This window comes from Muntiacus reevesi, chromosome 8, assembly GCF_963930625.1.
Source record: "Muntiacus reevesi chromosome 8, mMunRee1.1, whole genome shotgun sequence".
NCBI lineage: Eukaryota > Metazoa > Chordata > Mammalia > Artiodactyla > Cervidae > Muntiacus > Muntiacus reevesi.
Window position 1 is genome coordinate 72391265 of NC_089256.1, and position 23029 is coordinate 72414293.

The 23029-nt window shown below is 39.5% G+C and overlaps 1 protein-coding gene across 6 annotated transcripts in view; it reads right to left on the reverse strand.

Moving 5' to 3' along the window:
• The window catches only part of FNDC3B (fibronectin type III domain containing 3B), a 350375-nt gene that overhangs the window by 320823 nt on the left and 6523 nt on the right, over positions 1-23029 (reverse strand). The window contains exon 2 of one of the 6 annotated variants that reach the window (XM_065942281.1): positions 13086-13177. The exons of the other annotated variants lie outside the window; for them this stretch is intronic. The gene's annotated coding sequence lies outside the window, so the exon portion shown is untranslated. The remainder of the gene's footprint in view (positions 1-13085; positions 13178-23029) is intronic. 6 annotated transcript variants of the gene reach the window in all.

A 23029-nucleotide genomic window follows, 5' to 3' on the forward strand; every position in this document is an offset into this window, starting at 1 on the left:
TAAGATACACAGCAAGCCAACAGCAAGACCAGCATTACCCTCCCACCAACAGCAAATCATAACAGGCAGGTACCAAGTCAGAGAGGCCAACAGGGAAGTTTCTCAGCAAAAGCACAAGAGGTTGACCCAAGTAAATATAAGAGGAACAAAGTAATATGAAACACAGAGAAGACTGACAGAGGAATACGCGTCTTCACAGAGAAGATACCATACCCTCTCCTATCCCACAAACTCTACCACAACTGCCTGGGTTCCGATCTTGACGCCGCAACTTACTAGATTTTTAACTTCAAGCAAGTAGCTTGCTCTCTCAGTGCCTCAGTTTCTTCATTCACAAAATAAAGATAATATCCTCATGAAGCTGTGAGGATTAAATGAAGAAATGCACATAAAGCACTTAAAAGAGCTCACATGGTAAGCATTCAATATTATTATTACTAAACATTTTTACTCTTGCTATAAATGACTACTCCTCAAAACACACTGTTGCCCAGAATCTTGATCAACGGTTGGAAAGGAGTGAACACGTTCTAATTCAAGTAAAGCGTCTGAGGAAACAGAACGGATGAGTACTATGGCAGCTGTGCTCAGGCCAGTCATCACTGATTTCTTATTTTCTTCTTCCGTGGGCTTCCTTCCTCAGGGGCACAGCATCAGCCCTGAGCCTGGAGATAAAAAGGGGAATCTACCATCCGTCCAGAGGCGCCCAAAGCCCGAGTACAGCAGGGAGGAGACCGGTAGCTAATGACAAAGCAGAAGAACCTGAGAAGAGCAATGGGGGCTGTGGAATAGGTTCCAGTAAGACAGGTCTGGGTATGAAGGACCGTAGAGCTAAAATCTAAGCAGCCGCCATATACCTGAGAGGCAAGGGAAGGAGAAGAGGCCCCCGGGCAACGGGAACACAGGTCGGCGAGGATGCCGAGCAGCATGATTTCTGGGGTTCCTGGAGCACGTGGGCAGGAGGAGAAGACGCCCTGGACGTTCTCCGCTCTCCGGAGCCTTTGGGTAGAATACCACGCTGCACAACCTGAAACAGGTGGCAACACCACACCCACTGTGTGAAGATCTTTCAATAAATATTCTCTAGTTAATTCTCAGAGGAAGACTCCTCAAAACAAATGGCAAAGAGAAACCTCTGAAATATATTCAGTAAGTCATGAGGTTAAGTAGTAGGGAAAATTACTGGTATCCCAGATCTGAAAGTCAGTTCTATTAGTACTAACTCCTGGACCTTAAGGCCCTAAGAAGATACAAACTTCTACAGACTCTTACTAGGTCTCTTAAGTAATTTTTTCTCAAGGGTGATGACATTTCACTCCCCTGATACAGGCACAAAGACTGCACCAAAAATCCACTAAAGACTCTTCCATATAAGAGACTCTTGATGTAATTGTAGCTTTATGACTCATGGTTATTGTTTTTTTTTTCAACATAGAAAACACTAAAAAATATATCTTTATTTTATGATCTTTTATAAAATAATAGCATTAACGTTTCATTCATATTTGTAATAAAACCACAACAAGAAAGCCTACTCTGTTGCCGCTGTGCATGTGTAAAAGCCTCAGAGATCAGACTTACATTAAACTAGACTAACCCACCTCCACTCCACTTTGATCCTTTTTCATCACAAAAGCAGCAAGACTTCAAAAAGCACATCAACCAGAACGAGATGTTCTGCAGTTTAGGACGCAATCCCAAAAGCACTCGTGAAGTAATTATAGCACCATATAATATGTATAGAAAAATAATACTGTCTGAACACTATCTGAACAGTGGAGATTTTAAAAGAAGACAAAATAATGAAGCAGAGTAACAGCCTAGAGGAGGATTCTGGAAGCTCCTGGAAGACTGCGGGGGAAGGAAACTGCTGATTAAGTCTTAGGTCTGCACAGGGAAGTACCTATTTGTGAAGAACACAAGTCTTTACACTTTTCAAAAAAAGTGCTTCAAAATAGCCGTCTATCATCAAGCACCTAGACAATCAACTAAGAGTACAAGAGTCAAAATTATAGGGTTTGTTCTTTGTTTTCAATTTATATACCAACATCTCAAAATAGATTAAAAAATCCTTTCTGGGGTATGCAACTTAACGTCACTTCCCCATGTGTTGGATTTTCTTCGAAGACATAAAAACTTTGTTAATGTTCTTCAAACTCACCAAGTTACTCAATAACCACAAGGGTAACCGAAACCAGTGTGGGAGCAGCAGCCTGTAGGTTTAGGTCTTAATCTAAGCCTTGTGACCAAGCTTTACTAAAAGGCTCAGTTTGAACAAGGCCCATGTTTCCCAGAGAAAAATGAGCTTTATTTCCTGAAGCCTGCAGTCACCTCTAACCTGAAGAGGCAGGAGACTTGGAATAAATTTCTCCAAAATTGTTTGTGAGCAGGTAGCCAAAGAGTTACCTGGTTATTCCTTGAGCATATTAGTATCGCTCTGAATCTGTTTTCTCATCTAGAAAATAGGAATCACATCATTCCCCTTCCAAGGTTGAGATGAAGGCACATAAGGTCATGTGGAGAAATTAAGTGTTAGTGTCCAGAAAAGCAAAGTCTGGGAACTGCTGTTAACACCATAACCTTCCCCCTGCTCATCTCCCCGGCCCCACCTCCCACCCACATTGGTCATCTACACTTTATCATTGCCCAACTGACCACAGAATCATGGGGAAACATGAGAAAAGATGCAGTAACACCCAGCGCCCATCAGAGACGGACCAACTGACTGAGGAAAGCCACTAAACAGCAGTTGTGGGCCAACAGCCAGCTTATCAGAGGAGCACATACAATCCAAATGAGGCTTCTGACCCCCATTCCAAAATCAGCCAGAATGTTCTTGGGGTATCAATTCTTCATGCGGCCTTTGTAAATACTAAGTACCAGAGGTACTGAGGTTAACAAAGCAGCTCTGTGGACCACATGCCATACCTCTACATCCCCACCAAGAACAAAGGTTTTCCAAGTATTAGATTCCATAACTCCAAAGCAGTATTTTCCTCTTCTTACTCCCTCAGGTTAAAAAAGAAAAGAAAAGGAAAGACTGTGCAGAGGGATGAAGTGGGAAGTCCCCGTTCTAATATAAACATGGCAAACACAACTCTATCACTGCAATATACTCTTTGACTTCAGCACAAAACTCTCTTCTGACCATCTGGAGCAGCTCTAGGCAGGAGGCCAAAACTTTGTAATTCCTTTTCAAAGTAAACGACAGATCAGTAACTGCCACGTTGCTAATGCAGAGCCAAAAGGGAGCACCTCTACTACCCAATGCTCCCTGGAGTTTTACGCATGTAGTAAAAACAAAGTGCTTCCAAATGAATCTGCGCACTTATCAATATTCCAAACTGAAGAGAGATCATGCCACTTCTGAACAAGGTGGCAGTTTCTCGGATGTGATCCCATCACCCTATCTCACAGGCAGGAAGTAGGACCTCCTGCAAATTTCACTAAAAAAAGCCTTTTCTGATCTAGAGTGAAGTTTGTATGTGTTGATTTACATTTCAGTTTGCCAAGAATGAGACATGGAAGTCCACCAAAAATTGTAAGAGTCTGTCCCCTACAGTGACTGAGATGTCTGTTAAGTTTGCAATAAATTTGAAGTCACATAACACAGAGGGTAACAGGGGCCATCAATGATGATCTTGGTGGAGACTTTTTAAAATTCCACTGTACGATCTTCTATGACCCACCTCCCAGAATATTGGAAATAAAAGCAAAAATAAACAAATGGGACCTAATGAAAATTAAAAGCTTTTGCACAACAAAGGAAACTATAAGTAAGGTGAAAAGACAGCCCTCAGATTGGGAGAAAATAATAACAAATGAGGAAACAGACAAAGGATTAATCTCAAAAATATACAAGCAACTCCTGAAGCTCAATTCCAGAAAAATAAACGACCCAATCAAAAAATGGGCCAAAGAACTAAACAGACATTTCTCCAAAGAAGACATACAGATGGCTAACAAACACATGAAAAGATGCTCAACATCACTCATCATCAGAGAAATGCAAATCAAAACCACAATGAGGTACCATTACACGCCAGTCAGGATGGCTGCTATCCAAAAGTCTACAAGCAATAAATGCTGGAGAGGGTGTGGAGAAAAGGGAACCCTCTTGCACTGTTGGTGGGAATGCAAACTAGTACAGCCACTATGGAAAACAGTGTGGAGATTTCTTAAAAAACTGGAAATAGAACTGCCATATGACCCAGCAATACCACTTCTAGGCATACACACTGAGGAATCCAGATCTGAAAGAGACACGTGCACCCCAATGTTCATTGCAGCACTGTTTATAATAGCCAGGACATGGAAGCAACCCAGATGCCCACCAGCAGATGAATGGATAAGGAAGCTGTGGTACATATACACCATGGAATATTACTCAGCCGTTAAAAAGAATTCATTTGAATCAGTTCTAATGAGATGGATGAAACTGGAGCCCATTATACAGAGTGAAGTAAGCCAGAAAGATAAAGATCATTACAGTATACTAACACATATATACGGAATTTAGATAGATGGTGGCGATAACCCTATATGCAAAACAGAAAAAGAGACACAGAAGTACAGAACAGACTTTTGAACTCTGGGGGAGAACGTGAGGGTGGGATGTTTTGAAAGAACAGCATGTATATTATCTATGGTGAAACGGACCACCAGCCCAGGTGGGATACATGAGTCAGGTGCTCGGGCCTGGTGCACTGGGAGGACCCTGAGGAGTCGGGTGGGGAGGGAGGTGGGAGGGGGGATCGGGATGGGGAATACGTGTAACTATATGGCTGATTCATGTCAATGTATGACAAAACCCACTGAAATGTTGTAAAGTGATTGGCCTCCAACTAATAAAATAATATTTTAAAAAAATAAATAAATAAAAAAAATAAAAATTCACTGCTAAAAAAAAAAAATAAATAAAATAAAATTCCACTGAACAGCAGAATCACTTTCTTTGTTTATCCAATAAACCAAATGGAGAGCCTACTTATGTGCCAGGTACATACAGTGCCAGTGAATGAAAATCAAAGTTCCCATTATCTCTGCCATAAATATGATCTGAAAAGTTCCAACTTCACACAATATACCACTGATAATAAGAGCCACTTGAAAGCTCACAGGTTTAAACTTAGTGAAGAAAGATGTCCACCAGCAATGGCTATAGATTTCCTACAAATACTTAATCTCTTAATTTATTAAATTTTAATTTAATAAAAATCTTTTTCCAGATTTCAAAGACATGAAAGTTATCTCTGAAGTCACAATTTCCACTGAAGAACTATCTTCTCTTTTTAAGTAAAACATTTTAAAACTGAACAATCTGAAATTTTATCTGGTAGCAGACTTTCTTACAAAGATAAGTTAAAAGGAATTTTACAGATGAGCAAATACTCACTAAGCTCTGATTACAAAATTAAACTGCAGACAGAGTACAAATAAAAAAGCCTAAAAAGGGGAATGATGGTTCTTCCCTACTGATGAACTCTTCCCTGAGGATAAATTCACAGACTGAGAAGAGAGAGCCAGAAGTCATTAGAGGTCATCCCATTCCGATTTTACCCAGCTCACCTTTTAGAGAAGCTGTTTCGTTTGCCTTCAAAGCATCATGTAATCATTACTAAATTAACGGTAGCTGAGGGTCTGGAGCCAATTCCAAATGCAACGCTTGTGTCCTACCCGGCGCTCAGGGACGAGATGGGAGATCTTATCAGGTACCTTCCCAGGGAATTCACACCCTGGTAAAAACAAGATAGCAGAAACCCCAGATTCCTCTGCACAGGAGTGTGCAAGGATTCTTTGTCCTTCGCCTTTTGGAATAGAAGAGAAAGAGAAGTGAATGCTGACTGAACTACCTTTCCCAAAGGGTTTAAGAAGCTCAAGTACAAATTCCAAGGCAGGTTTCACCATCAACAGAAACTGGTGAGAGGAAAGATGTAGAAGAGGAATCAACTGCAAGGTTCTGAACCAGAAGAAAAGGTACAAGCAAAAGCAGGACTTTATGAAGACATTTCGAGGTGATGGGGGTGATGGCAAAACAAACAGACCAGAAGGAAAGATTACATTTTAAAGAACTGTGGAACGTTTGAAGAAAAAAATGGGGAAAATCTACAAAAATTAAGGCTTGCTTCCAAAGTTCTTTAAAAAAAAGTATTTAGCAAGGAAGAAAGCAAAAGACACAAGCCAACGGGGAATGGCAATGGGCCATTCAAAAGAGCAATCTTAAGGCATTACGAGAGTACACGTAATTTTGCAGCAGCAGCTCATATAGCAAAAAGTGCACTTCTTTAAAAAGGAATCAGACAACTCACGTTTTAAAGAGAGGACCCATTTTCTGACTCTGCCCAAATTCACTTAATTCATTTTCTTTTCAACGTGACCTCTATTAGTTATTTCCTTACTTAAGATCATATTTTCTCTCAGTGATATATGGGCTTCAGGAAATAACAGAAGTCAAAATGAGAGGAGGATGAATGAATGGGTAGGCAAAGTCTGAAAAGTACTTAGAAGTACTATACAAAAAAAGCGGGGGGGTGGGGGGCGGGGGGTGCTCTGCTCAAACGGCAAATTATCAATCAGAATGCTTAAAGAAATATCAAACATCGGCTTCCAGTGCAGGACATGAGAGTTCCACCCCTGGTGGGAGAGCAAAGACCCCAAAGGACTCACAGTCAAGAAACCAGAGCATAAAACAAGCAGAATCGTAACACATTCAATAAAGACTTTAAAAAATGGTCCACATTAAAAAAAAAAAAAAAAAAACTTAAAAAACAAAATCATCAAATGGTGATAAAGAGAAAAGTTCTACTTTCAGGAAAGAGAAAAGCAGGAGATAACTGGGGTACTGAGAGACAGGTACCAGGCCGGAGCAAGGGAGTTGGGGGAAGAGGCAACATGCCAACCCCAGAAAAGAACAACAAGTTTCCAAACAGCCTGCAAGGGAGGATGTGGAAGGGAAGAGAGAGAAAAGAAAGGCTGACTCTTCCTGGTAAAGCCAATGGGGAACCAACTTCAGGACACCTCCTTTCTAGCAGGCATAAGAAACTGTTAAGAAGGAAGGAAAACTGCACAGACTTAATCTCACAACCAGCCTGATGACCTCATGCATCCACTTTCCTCAATATCCCTAAACAGGCAGCCATTCTGACTGCAAACATCATAATTTATTTTACCTAAGTGTCCCCCAGTAACCTGGCTTATGCATCATCTGTAAGCTTCTGGATCCAAATAGTTAATTCTGCAGAAAAAGATCAGAGACTTCTTTGGTTCCTTGCTCCGACTTAGTTAAGATTGTGCAACTTGTACAAACATAACCATTTCCTGCCCACTGAACAAAGCAATTAATGGATTGGGCACAGTTTCTGAGATGATTTAAGGGAAGAAATCAGCCAGGCCATGTCTCACTGCAATTCATTTTAAAGAAACAAGACATAGGAAAATATAGATTATCATTATTTTGATGACATAGTGGTCATTCTTTATATAACTTTCCTCCCACAAACTGACTATAAATGACACTCTGGGAAAGGAATTCGCTTCAAAGTGGCTCTAAGACAATATTTCTACCATCTATACCTTCAATTCATTATTAGAAAGCATGTGTAGACTGGCATTTTGGAAGGAAAAATAAAAACTGATAAAGTTTATGAGTTTAGAAACATCCAGCATTAATGTAACACGGACTGTACAGAAGAAGAAGTATCAAAGAAAAAAGGAAGAGAAAGAGGAAGAAAAGCAGTCTTGGCTCCCAATGACTTCCCAGGGCTGGGTCCAAGACCTCACGAGGTCCAAGGACACTGCCCTTGTTTCCAGTGACTCCAATCCTTTTTTTTTGGCTTGAGCTAGTTTGACTGTTTCTGTTACTTGCAAGATAAATAGTTCTTCACTATCATTGGACACTCAAAATTTTTCAATCTTCACTTATTTTCAGGTATCAGTTATTTTAAATTGAAAACTTCATATATCTTCCAAGAATTGGAACAGAGTTGTTTTTCTTTTTTTTTTTCATTTATTTTTATTAGTTGGAGGCTAATTACTTCACAACATTGCAGTGGGTTTTGTCATACATTGACATGGATCAGCCATGGAGTTACATGTGTTCCCCATCCCGATCCCCCCCTCCCACCTCCCTCTCCACCCGATTCCTCTGGGTCCTCCCAGTGCACCAGCCCCGAGCACTTGTCTCATGCATCCCACCTGGGCTGGTGATCTGTTTCCTTATAGATAATATACATGCTGTGGAACAGAGTTTTAAAACTGAAATCAAACAAATTTTCTCCTGGTTGAAACACCAGTAATATCAGTGTCAAAACAGCATTATGTTTTGCTCAGTAATTAAGCCATTTATTCAATAAACACTTACTAAGCACTTGTTGTCTGCCACTGCACAAAGAGAAAAGGAAAGACATGGTACCTGTCCTCATGGAATTTCTGTAACAGTGGAGAAGTAAGGGGAATTAGCAGTCTCCTTGTTCCACACATTGCTACATGGCTAGAGTCAAACACAAACACACACTAGTTCTAACTGAACTGAAGGCTCTCTAAGTTTCAGGTACTGGTTCATGTAACTCATCAGCTCCTACAACCTTCTACTTCTAAGGGAGAAATGAAAATTGTGTGGTGGGCCACTAGAATTTTCTCTCACCAAAGCAGGCAGTCAGCCTCACCACCAGGGAGGAAAGCCTGGATTTAACTCATCAGTTCAGTTCAGTTGTTCAGTCGTGTCCAACTCTCATGGACTGCAGCATGCCAGGCTTCCCTGTCCATCACCAACTCCCAGAGCTTGCTCAAACTCACGTCCATCAAGTTGGTGATGGATCCAACCATCTCATCCTCTGTCGTCCCCCTCTGATGCTCTTCCTGTCCTTCACCACTACCAACTCTTCTCTGAAGGCATCTACAAGCGTGAAAACAGCACTAACACCTCTGACCCCAGGACAAGGGCTCACCAACATCCAAAAGGAGAATACTTTCAACTGAAATGTATCCTCTTCCATCACTTATACTTATTCAGAGGTTCACAAGATTGAGTTATGAGAATCCTGAGAGAACATCAGAAAACTCAGTGTCAATTGGTTCTCTACGACAGTTCACCATGAGAGTCCTCTCTTCAAGATGGAACAATAGTCTGCAGAAAAACAAGTGTTTGGTAAACACCAATCAGTTCGAGGCCTAGGCCCTCTCACAGCTAACAGGAACTGACTACCTGGTTAAATCTTCACATTCTTGCTATTTCAAGTATGTATTCCTTAAAGTTGAAGGCTGGAAGATTTAGGTCAAAAGATGCCTAACTGGTTTGAAACATTTCAAAATGAAGGCTCTCAGTAACTAAACCACTCAAAAGAACAACCCTCGGAATAAATGATACACACCCTCTATTCCTCTAAAGTTTTTTAATTCACTGGACTATAGATAAACATCCTTATACGCAATCATCCGGCCAGCATCCTGGAAAAAATATCGTTAAGCTACAGGTTAAGCAAGTTTATACAGGATATCAGGTATGGTGTTTTCAATGATTACTTTTCCATGGCAAAAGATGAATTGTATTACTAACTTAGAAAAATAAATAATAACGCCTAACTTGTATCTCTGCCCTGATTTCTTGCCAAACTTAAATATACCAGATAAACTTCAAACAGTTTAACCAGTCTACAAGGGATTCCAGCCAGCCAGTTAACAATCCATACAAACATTTCAAACTTAAATTCCCAATCAAATAAATTTTTAGATCAAGACATCTGACTCCCGGTATCACATAAAATTTTCCAAAGCCTTTTAAATTGTGTTTATGTGTAAGTTTCAAATTCCCCACACCATGGGGTGCAATTACTGTCATAAGTCTCAAGGAAGACTAATCTCAGAAGTGTCCAAAAAACCCCACTGGGACCCTTACAACAGAAAAGGCTACTAGAGAGTACCATTTCTTTTAAAAATGAAATATAAATTTGGATTTTAAAAAGTACCCCCAAATATGTATCACACCATGTGCTTGCGCCAAAATATATTTTACAAAACACACATATAATATCACGGTTAACTACAAAAACTGAGGATCCCATGCCTTACTTCTTCTTGTACTGATGCTGGCAAACAAATGAGGAAAACAAACATCATGAATAATGTTCACAATGATGACAACCTGAAGCAAAACGTCAGAGGCAAGATGCTCACTATTAGAGGCAAACTGCTAAAAGTTTAAGAATTAAGACCAAAGGACGATATTCATCAAAGCTCCCATGATTCACTGGTCTTTGCTCCTTTTGAAAATAGCATTTCAGGAAACAAAGGAAAAACTCTTAAGTATACAGTCAATGCAAAGCAAACACAACGTCCTGAAGTAACACAACAGAACCTGTTCCATACAAATCACAAATCCATTAAAACAGAAGGGTTTCTTCTACCTTGTCTGGACACAAAGACTGAAACGCTTGCTCTTCTAGTACTGGCTACTCCTGTGATTTTAAACAAGTCCCTTCAACTTCATTATATATTTCCTAGGAAAATCTGACATTGTCTTAGAAAAATGAATTATATACCAACTGAGAATCTGGAACAGAGCATCCCAATAAATCAACTATCAAAATGGTAATAAAGATACTCTGATTCATTTAAAAATGTAAAGATATAGGAGGAATATCATCAACCTGCTTTTTTAAAAAACACACTTTTTAAAAGATTTCATTTTGAAGCAAAGGACATGAATCAGTGAAAATCATGAGATTAGTCAATGAAACCCTGAAAGGCAAGGAGAGGCTCACTCTCTCTGCAACATTACCTAATAGCAATTTTTTTCTTCCTGTTATTGATACTAACAGAGTAACTGATTGCCCTAACGAATATACAAATTTCTCCAAAATGAATGTTGGTTTTGAAAAGCAAATCAATCTTAAAAACAACTAAGCCAGCAAGTTTCCAGCAGCCAGTGGGATATGTGAGAACTGTGCAGTCTGCAAACATGTGGTAAAAAATCCAGAACTGAGCCAGTTCTGACAATATTCAGAAAGGTTTTCTACACACATAACCTGCATACAAGTCCATTCATGATTTCAATGTACATAAGGACCAAACATCCCTATAATGGAGATCAAAAACATCAAGTTCTTTTTTTAATGACCCTGTTCTTATTCCAGCCCCCCCAATCAACCTCTATGCAGCACTGCATGATTTTTTTTTTCCTCCTAGCAAGTTAGAAAATTAAATTTTCTTCATTTCCAGCCAGGGGCCACTCAAACAAATCTAATGGGTGTAGACAGCATTTCCTGCTTACTGCAAGAAAATAATAGGATTGCCATTATTAACATGGCCTGGGGCATGCACTGAGGTGGAGCACTGAAGGAACTGACCTTTAATTTTCATCAGTTAGCCTGCAATGACTGCTTGATTTTTGTTTTTGTTTTGTTTTTTTAAAATGGTGAAGGTTGTTTTTTTCCCCCAACATTAAGGTCTAACACTGGCTCATTCACTCCCATGGAGCAACACAGACTCCAATCCCTATTACCCTTTCCATTCAACTGTGTTTATGTCTAAGACAACTCTGCCAGTACAGTACTAGCTAAAATTCAGGTTTTTTCTTCTTTTATGTTTTTGGAGCTAAGCTTCCAATTTATAAGAAGTTGGTGAGGTTTAGGCACTACCAAAGCAGAGAAAACTATTCTAGTCATTGACACCTCTGCCAAATATTCTATGTTATTTTAAAGAAATGAGCATCGAAGCAGTGAGCAACAAAGGTGGCTACGATTTAAAATATGTCAAGGTCTTACTTAGCCTGCACCGTGCTGTCCCCCTGAAGTGGCATCTCTATACCATTGTATAGAGATGAAGAACATCATCCAAGGTGAAGACACAGAGATGAAAAGCAGGTCTTGGAGCCCCATGGTTTTACCTACAAAAGTCAAGGCCCGATCTTCTCTCTTAAAAACTTAGAGCCACATCCACAAAAAGGGGAGAGGGAAAGGGAGTGAGTTACTCTCCTTTATTACAACTTTCCTTAGATCCCAGAGTTTGGAGAGGAAGCAAAACTGCCTTATATCTCCTTTAAAAGAGACCACCTTTTCTGGAGTGGGTGGGCAAGAAAAATACTGGTAGAAATAGCACTTTTTTAGGTACTTTTCTTGGAATTGTGACATGCTCCCTCCAACCCCTCAAAGTGCTTCTTACATATATTATTGCATTCGATGCCCACATTCCCTTATAAGCTAAACAGCTCAAGCATGATTTTGGAAATGAACTACAAAGATACCAGTTGAACAAGAACACTCAAGGAGTCAGGGGTTAAGGCCAAGACAAAACTGATGGCTTGTATTCATATATACTTTTAAAGTAACAGGGAAATGATTTTAAAGAACTATCATCCCATTAAGAAGTATGTCCAATGATTAAATGTCTGTAATCAGTGAATAAAATAATAAAATAGCAGCTCTCTCTTGCTAAGCACTAGACAAAGCATCACAGCGAGCTTAACAGTTCTAACAATTCCTTTTAACAGACAAAGCCACCAAGATGCCGTAGTTAATCAGAGTTACACATCTGCAGAGAGCTGAAAATGTGGGGTCTCAAACTCAGGGCTCAGTTTCCAGAGCATGTGGGCTCAGTCCTCCCCCTACAAATGATGATGAAAGATTTACTTTCTTACCAAAAATATTAGGTCCAAGTTAAGTGATTAGCTTCTCATGCCCCTCAAATAAAAAAACTGTATGTGATACTCTGCTATTATTTACAGACAAGAACCAGAGAACTTCCAAGAAGAGTGGTTTCTCTAAAAGATGTTTCCTTTTCATCCAACCTATCTTGTGATTAAGCTTCCTAGAAAGTTATTAATATGCTTTTTCCCAAAAAAAAAAATGGTATGAAAAAGTTATTTCTTGGCCAAAATGGACACTTAACTAAAAATATACAAATACAGCAATCTGCATTAAAAACACTTAAAAAAAAGGGGGGGGGGGTGTTCATTAATCTGTCAAGCAGAACATCAGACAGCAGACAAAGAATTGCCCCTCTACTGAACTCACAGATGACTCAGTGGAAATTAGAATCTGGAAAACTTCACATCATCCCACATAAAACATAATAGAGACAAACTCACTCACCTTCATTGGCACTATATCCTTCTCAAACCTGGCCTACTCTCCTCTACTCCCTCCTGCAATCCCTGCTTCTCACAAAAGCAAGACAGGAAAGCCTGCAAAAACAGAACGTTAATGGCAAACACTCAGGGCCTAAAATTACTCCAAACAAAATGAAGCTAAGGGAATCTAGGGAAAATTTATTAGTACCTTCAATTTTCTCTTATTAGCCAACTACTATGCTTTAATGGGTTTGCACTCCTGAGAAAACTGAATTAAAAGAATTGGAAAGTAAAACATAAATAGGAAGTGACATTGTTCCCACAAATTTAATAAGCAAATGGAAAAATCTAAAAGACTAGGTTTTAAAATTATCAGAGTGTCCCAGGTATCATTAAAAAATACAGTTAAAGCTACAGTACAGTAACCACATAGCAAGATTAGAATGTCAAAATCAAATAAACTTGGAAATAACTCTACTGCATTAGTAAAGAAATTTTGTGTTGAAGATGTGTGTGTGCTACGTTGCTTCAGTTGTGTTCAATTCTTTGTGACCCTATGGACTACAGCCTACCAGGTTCCTCTGTCCATGGGATTCTCCATACAAAAATATTGGAGTAGGTTGCCATGCCCTCCCCTCCAGGGGATCTTCCCAACTCAGCAACTGAATCCATGTCTCATGTCTCCTGCACTGGCAGGGGAGTTCTTTACCACTAGCAACACCTGGGAAGTTCACATTAAAGATATATGTTGCTAATTAAAGCCTGAATTAAGACACAAGCCTTAAAAATTATTATCCATTTCTTCTCCCCGCTTCCATTAAGTCTTTTTTAAAAAAGACAGCAGGTAGACTAAGTTGGAAATGCCTGTGGGAATTAAGGTAAAGATATCTATAGTTGAATACATTGGTCTAGAACTCAGGGATATAGCTAGGGGGTTGGGAATTATCAGTCTTCATTTGTGGCATAAGAAAAGAACATCCATATCCGGTCTTTTTATGTGCTAAGTGTAAATAATGAGACATATTCATTAAACAGATAAATAATTTTAAAAGGGCAGCATTTTAAAAATTGAACTTCCTTTCTAGGAGGCTCAAAGCTGATTTCATAATTTCCTTGAATATGAGTGTACACATCAGTCCTGGGTGTTCATTGGAAGGACTGATGCTGAAGCGGAAACTCCAATACTTTGGCCACCTCATGCAAAGAGTTGACTCATTTGAAAAGACCCTGATGCTGGGAGGGACTGGGGGCAGGAGGAGAAGGGGATGACAGAGGATGAGATGGCTGGATGTCATCACCGACTCGATGGACATGAGTTTGAGTAAACTCTGGGAGTTGGTGATGGACAGGGAGGCCTGGCGTGCTGTGATTCACAGGGTCGCAAAGAGTTGGACACGACTGAGTGACTGGACTGAACTGAGCAATTTCATATCTTTTATCCAAAATTAATTAGGTATCAATTAATCTCCACTTTCAGATGAAAGTGGTAAAAGTGTACAAAGCATTAGATAGGGGAGGATCCAAGCAACTTAAAACTTAAGACAATAAAGTGCCCAAATTCAAAAATTAAAACATACTCCCTTTTTACAGTACTCAAAACTCTTTCCTTTACATCTTAAGGTATAAAATAGATGTTTTAAAATTAAGTGCTCTTAAAAGTTAGTTCAATCACACATAAGTGTAGTCGCTCAGTCGTGTCCGACTCTGAGACCCTGTGGACTGTAGCCCACCAGGCTCCTCCATCCATGGGATTCTCCAGGCAAGAACGCTGGAGTGGGTTGCCATTTCCTTCTCCATCATACAGGGGTATGTATGACATATAAAACAGATAACCAACAAGAATCTACTGTAGAGCACAGAAAATCATACTCAACATTCTGTAGTAATCTATAATGGAAAAGAATCTGAAAAAGAATAGACATATGTACGTATGTATAACTGACTCACTGTGCCATATACCTGAAAGTAACACAGCATTGTAAATCAACTATATTTCAATTTCTTAAAAAAGTTTTTTTTTTTAATTTCAAAGTTAGTTAGATCCTGTAGTACTCTGTGTCATGAAGACCACCACCATCAAGCTCTGAAAGCCTGGTTACAGGGCAAAGGCTTGCTGCCCGAGCTGCACCGAGGGGAGGGCATGTAGGCAGGCCAGCATCAGGGAGCCCCTCTCTGGGGTGGCAACGGGTCGTGGACATTTACCATTTAGCCTCCCTCCTGGACAGAAGTTTTGAGAAACAAGAAGAAGTCTGTCCTCACAGTCCTCTCCATTCTGTAGACACACAATCCCCAGAGAAGCACACAGCTCCTTCTGGACCATGAGCAGCATTCTTGTGAAGGAGTAGGCAGCAGTGTGTAGGTAATAGCGCCATGGGCCCTGCATCTTCATTACTCCTCATCCACACCGTCCCACACACAAACACAGCGAGAGAACGCAAGTCAGGTCCCACTTCAAAGCCTTGTCCTTAACTCACCTTGGGTGAATTCACTTTCTAAAGATGGAGTAAGGAGTGCAATAATTTCTAACAAAGGAAGCATTTAGGGCTGCCAGCTCCCCAGGTTTAGCCTGGGCCGTCTGGGAAAGCAGAGGGCCTCTCTGAATCCTGAGGTCACCTTTCATGCACCACGAGAGCTGCTCTTGGCGTCTGCAGAGATGAGACACGTTCTAGTCAGTTCTGGGCCATCCCACCCCTGTGGCTGACTTCAGTGCAACCCAAACACCACAAACTATTAGTCTTAAAAGGGCAGAAAGGGTTAGTATTAGGAATGCGAGGCCTTGCTTTTCCAGGTGCAGCTTCTAAGTACAGGATCTTACACTATATAAATTAACTTAAATGAAAGGCACCAGGGAAAGAGAATGCAAGGTGAACAAAATGGTGTTGCCACTGGGTGAAAAGGACTCTCTCTCTCAGCATTTATCACATGTCTGAGTCAGGTAAAACTTCAGTACCATTTCTTAATCAACTGCTCTAGATTATTCCCATTCACTATATTGAGTTTCTCATATATTACTTTCTATGAAGTATACTTTTATTCTCTGGTTTCTCTCATTCCAAGGTTCAGTTGCTATTACAGAAAACAACCTAGGAAAATCTCCCTCTTGGGAGGTGTCCAGAATATTATGATTGTTTCAAAAGTAAATTTTAGGTTTCTGGACCATAGACAGGTTGAACACATGGAAGGCATTCAACTAGTACTTAGCCTTAGCATTCAGCTACCTGGGAACACAAACAGACCCTGTTCCAAGTCTGGAGATACAAAGAAGACATTTAATGTGAACTATTAAAGCAGCAGTGTGATATAGTTGAAAAAAAGTTCTGGAGTCAGTCCAGGTGATCTTTTTAACCTTTTTGAGCATATCCTCTAACCTTAGTTCACTGACATACATTTACAGCACACCAGGTATGATCGGGCTTCTGCAGTAGACAGTGAAAACATAGAAAAATAGAAATCTTATCTATCTTTCATAGTTTTATATACATGCAAGTCCCTGACACATGGTGTGTGCTCAACAATTGCTAGTCATTATTTTACATCTGGCTTGCAGTCCAAATGTTTGGATTTAGCACACAAATGACAAGTGTCCTCGTTTCTATATTAAACCGCTGAGGGTGGTTACCATTTTATCCCGAAGAACATGACGTTAAACGCTTCCGATAGTGAAACAGATCACCAGCCCAGGTTGGATGCAAGTGCTCGGGCCTGGTGCACTGGGAAGACCCAGAGGAGTCGGGTGGAGAGGGAGGTGGGAGGGGGGATCGGGATGGGGAATACGTGTAACTCTATGGCTGATTCATGTCAATGTATGACAAAACCCACTACAATACTGTAAAGTAATTAGCCTCCAACTACTAAAAATAAGTGAAAAAAAAATTAAAAAAAAAAAAAAAACCCTTCCGAGGAACCCTCCAGTTCTGCCCTGGGTCCCAACTAGAGTGCTCTGGTGTCCTAAGAACTCCTCCCACCTCACCGCTCTCCAGGCAACAGGGAAAAAACTTGAAAAGGATAGATTACCAATCGGGCCGAGTTCCCACGTCTGGGTTTCCCAAAGTTGTCTGATCACAGAATTCACCTGAAACACCTGATGAAGATTTCGGATGCCACCCCAGATCTAATGAGTGAGGGCGCACGTGCACCTTCCGCCCCACACGCCAGCCCTAGAATGCTCCGAGAGATTCCTCTCTTCTCAGGTGTGCTTACCGCTCCCTCCTAGCGGCTGAGGTCATTCACCTCAGCTTTCCATGATACACTCTCTTGCCTTTTCTCCATGGCTTAGTTTAGCACTAAATACTCTGGCCTCCAGTCTAGCAGAATCAACTCTCTCTGCTGGAACCCCAAGCACCTAGCAAGACACAGGTCAGGTTCTCTTCCCTCCCCCCTTAGTGTCTCCCTTCTAGAGTTTCCCTATAAGAAGATCATTTTAAACTACCATAAATCTCTGAAATGTCACCTTTTTTTCCAAAAACAATTTTCTTAATTTATAATTCCCAAACTGACTCCAATAGACAAGCAAAACATACATAATCAAGGGTCACATTTTTAGGGAATAGAAATATAAGCTATTTGTTCTATTTGTATTTTCAAAATCAATCAGCAATATGATACAGACATGGGAGGGAAAAAAATCCATGTACTCTCTGGAGAACTTTGTTTCTTTAAAATAGCAATAGATGAAAGGCTAGGTTTGCACTGAAAGTGACTCATGCCTTTAATATTTTATTAGATCCCTTGCATGAGAAAAAAAATTTTCAGGAAAACCGTGGAAACACAATGCCTATAATATGGCCCATGCTTCAAAAACATCGACTTCAGCAGAGAAGTAATGACTTGAGTGTTTGAGAAGAGGTACTAAGTTTAAATGGCATATTTAGCCTAGGAATTCATCCAACCATCCATCCAATGAGCACTTACTATGCACTCCCCAAAGACATTAAGGTAAATAAGTAATCATTCCTACACTCAAGTAAGGAGACAATCAGACAACACTGAAAAGGACAAGTGTTCTGAAAAGTATAGAAATAGTGCCAGAAGAAATTAAAGAAAATGATAAATCACCTAAAATCATGACTTTGGGGCAAAGTCTTTCCATCTGGATTTTTATCTGATATTTTCAGTATTCACAGCATGCACTTGAGGCCGGATGTTTAAGCTTTATATCCAATCACTTAACAAAAACCCTGCACCATCATTTTATACGTGATCTACCTAAACTCAACATCTGTATCTCAGAAGCAAAACAAAAAACCAACACTCAGAGAACAGTCACCACTATGAAATTAATAGGTGCTAGCAATAAGTTCAGATGAATAAAATACTACATACTTGCTTTCTCTCACTCTATCCCATCTCAGTAAGTTTTAGTCTAACAAACTGAAGAATGCTTTTCCTTAAGTGCTTTTCCAACACTAGTACTGAGATGACTTAGACCCTTTCTCTAAGTGGAAATCAAAGTTTTCCCTAGAGTATGGAAGATGACACAATTGAAATTTTTAAAAAAAATGTTTAAAGGTTAGAAAATATGACAGATCTAATTGTACACCCTACTCTCTGGACGACTCACAGTGAAATTCACGATAGACCACCTTTGTGTGCCTACATAGTCTGTGGATATTAATAAACTACCTTGATCATCTAAATGTTAAAAATATCTTTTTTTCTCTCTCTCTCTCCAGGGATCTCCTACTTTTAAATAGCCTCCTCTTAAATTCAAGTCAGTTAATAAAATAAGGAAACGCTGACCTCCAAAAATGGCCTAAGGGAAATCACCCTTCACACTGCACTAGGCAGCGGGGAGGGAGGAGGAACATCTACATACCCTGCATGGAGCAGACCAAGGGGGCGCAAACAGAGGCAAGCTGAAATCATACGGAAGAAATCTCCAATTTTTTTTTTCAGTTTTTTATGGTGATAAAACATACATACCATTTGCCATTTTAACCATTTTTAATCACACAGGTCAGGGTACATGAAGGTTCAGGTACATGAAGTACATTAACAATACTGAGCAACCATCACCACTATTCATTTCCAGAACTTTTCATTATCCCAAGCAGAAGCTCAGGACCTATCAAAGTATAACACCTATTCCTCTTCCCCCAGCTTCTGGTAATGTCGATTCTCCTTTTCTTCTCTATGAATTTGCCTATTTCAGGGACCTCACATGAGTAGGAACATGCAGTATTTGCCCTTTTGGGTCTGGCTTATTTCATTCAGCATAATGTTTCCAAGGTTCAACTCTGTTGTAGCATGTATAGGAATTTCATTCCTTTTTATGGTTGAGTAGTATTCCACTGTATGTAGAGACCACATTATGCTTATCCATTCATCTGTGAATGGACATCTGGCTTTTTTTCACCTTTTAGATATTCTAAATAATACCACTATAAACACTGGTATTGAAGTATCGGTTTGAGTCCCTGCTTTCAATTATTTGGGGTACACACTTAGATATGGAATTGCTAGGTGATTCTATATATTACTTTTTAAGAAACCACAAAACTATTTTCCACAGCAGCTATACCTTTGTACATTCCCAACAGCAATACACTAGTGTTCCAATTCAACATATTCAAGTATTCTCTGATTCACTAATTCAGATTAACATTTACCTTTATTACCCTAAATTGGAATTTTTTTCCTGATACAAGAAAAACAGAAAAATCAGGAACAGTAATATCTAATGACTTTTAACATTTTCCTCTTATGTGATTTAAATAATAGAAAATACAAAATGTGCTTTTAATTTTTTCTTTCAATATAAGATAAAAAGGAGCATAATACCCTAAAAGCATATTGAGGATCCCACATTTACAACCTGTACCATAAAAACCAGTCAGTCTGAACTCTAAAAAGTCAAATATTTGAAAACCTCATGTCTGAATAAGTCAATATAAATATTTTGAAATATTTTAAAAAGAAATTTACTTTTCTTGGGGGTCAGTTCACATAATACCTGGAACTAAGCTGTCCCGGAAGGCCTTGCTTTAGTAAAAGTAGAAGAGAGAGATTTATAATAAACTTACCTAAATACCACTGGCAAGCTTTCCACAACTTTGCCCAATCTCATATGGAGGAAGAGATGGGCAGTTAAAAGCAAGAATGATGTTTTTAAGCCTTTAACACCTGCTCTCACCAATCTGCCATCAAGTGCTTACAGGAGGAGACAACAAGTAGCAAAACAAGTATCAATAAAAAACATTCAAAGCAAATCAACAGGCATATTTGGGACTCTATTGGTGGGAGTGGAATGAGATATGGGGAGGTGGGGTGGACATTTGCTTACTGTTGTGACTTATTTTGCATACAAAACTACACTTCTAACTATTCCTAGTTTATGTTGCAGTACTGAATAAATTGCCATTTATTTCATGGAAGTCCCACACCTCTATGAAAAAGCCCAGTAGTCGAACTATTTTCAACCCATACTGCAGTTTTACATTGCTTTTAAGTAAATTGATTTTTCCAAGGTGCTTAAAGTGGTTTGTTCTCCCAATTAAGTAAATATTCCCCTTATGATCTATTTAAACTTATTACAGTAAAACCTTTTCATATAGAGTAGTAAGCCAAACTTTATCTTAGACTTGCCTGGATAATTGCAAATTCCTAATTAGTTACAACCAGAACAATGAAGTTATTTTTAACAGAGACCCTCTCCCACCAGCTGTGGAGAAACTGACTGAGCCCCTTAAGAATAAATTAACTTGTGTTATTTCCTGGGATTTTAGAATCTTCCATTATTTCTCAAACATACTACGTTTGCTCATGTATGAAGACAATTTTCCAGATAGTTATTTTAACAGAAAGCTTTTCATAATTGAACACTATGAGTCTGTATTATATCAACTTAAACAAATTTTTCTGACTGGTTGCCTTTATAAAAAAAAGTTCATCTTCCAAAGTTAAAACAAGGTTGAATCAAAAGCCTTTAATTCTTATATAAATTTAGTTTTAAACATAGCCTATAGGTGCTCCAATTGTTAACATTTTTCAGATATCAGATAGGAGCAAAGGAATAAATTGTTACATCCTGCCCTAGCAGTTTGGTGGCAAACACAGCTCCCTCTACAACATCTCAAAAATATAAGCAAAACACCCCTGTAAGTAAACAGAAAAATGACTTGAATTTGCAAAAAAAAAAAAAAAAGTCAGAACAGCATAGAATATTTCATTAAGCACCTAGTTTAGAACTCAATAAGTGCCTCCTCAGTAATAAACAAGTGAATGAAATAAAATTACATAATTACATTTTAAACTCAAATATAATCATTTAATACAAGGGACATTTTAAACAGATACTTACTAGAATCTCAAATTATGCTAGCTTTGGCTCAACACCATTAAAATCTTCTCCCTCCAATTATATGAAAACTGACAAGCAATAGTAATACTACAGAAACGAAAGATAATAGGAGCCAGTGACTGAATAGTGAGTTCCGGCAAGGACTTTTCATCAGTCAATGAAATTACAATCCAGGTGTTTTTACATCTCAACTAGGGACCAAGAAAAGAGATTCAAGGATTGATACATTTTTAAATTAAGAAACTTCCCCACCTGTAATAGATGATCACTATAGTCTTATCTTACTGGATTTATTCTTGGTGGTTTAAAAACCTCCCAACTTCCCCTCTCCTCTGCTGGTTCCAATCCCTACCCCCACGTACTTCTGGTCTCCAAGGACAGATCCTTGACACCAAACCTACACCATAAACAATTCCCCTCTGGGTAAGCTTGTGACTAGGGACCTGCTTCTCATTGGCTGTACCTTGCAAAGAGTTCAAGTACGTGCATGCTCAGCTGTGTCCAACTCTTTGCAACCCCGTGAACTATAGCACTCCAGGCTCCTCTGTTCATGGGATTTCCCAGGCAAGAATATTTAAGCAGGTTACCATTTCCTTCTCCAGGGGATCTTTGCAATCCAGGGATCGAACCCACGTCTCCAGCATTAGCAGGCAGATTCTATGCCACTGAGCCACTGAGGAAGCTCAAGTACCAACCATCAAGTCATCCTCCCAAGTGAGCCTGTACATGGCTTCCACAGAAAACTGCCTCTGTCTAGCCACAGTGACTGAAGCCTTCTCTGCCACACAGTAATATTATATATACTGTATTGTGTATTTTAAGGCAAAAAAAAATATGTGCTTATAAATATTTTCCTATATTCAAAGGCATTCAGTGTCAACTAAAGAATAAAGCTTTTCCTCAACTACCTAGGGGGATTACCTGGTGTCTCAGGTGGTAAAGAATCTGCCTGCAATGCAGGAGACCTGGGTTCAACCCCTGGGTTGGGAAGATCCTCTGGAGAAGGGAAAGGCTACCCACTTCAGTATTCTGGCCTGGAGAATTCCATGGACTATATAGTCCATGGGGTCACAAAGAGTCGGACATGACTGAGCGACTTTCACTTTCAACTACCCAAGTGCATTCCCAGCAGATGCCAAGGATGAGAATTAATGTTTACTTGAAATTAACAGGCTCATAGCTGAGCTATTTCAAATCCTGAAAGATAATGCTGTGAAAGTGCTGTACTCAATATGCTAGCAAATTTGGAAAACTCAGCAGTGGCCACAGGGTTGGAAAAGGTCACTTTTCATTCCAAGCCCAAAGAATGTTCAAACTACTGCATAACTGCACTCATCTCACACGCTAGCAAAGTAAGGCTCAAAATTCTCCAAGCCAGGCTTCAATAGTACATGAACCGTAAACTTTCAGATGTTCAAGCTGGATTTAGAAAAGGCAGAGGAACCAGAGTTCAAATTGCCAACATCTGCTGGAACATCTGAAAAACAAGAGAGTATTTCTGCTTTATTGACTATGCCAAAGTCTGTGGGAAATTCTTTAAGAGATGGGAATATCAGACCACCTGACCTGCCTCCTGAGAAATCTGTATGCAGGTCAAGAAGTAACAGTTAGAACTGGATATGAACAACAGACTGGTTCCAAATTGGGAAAGGAGTATGTGAAGGCTG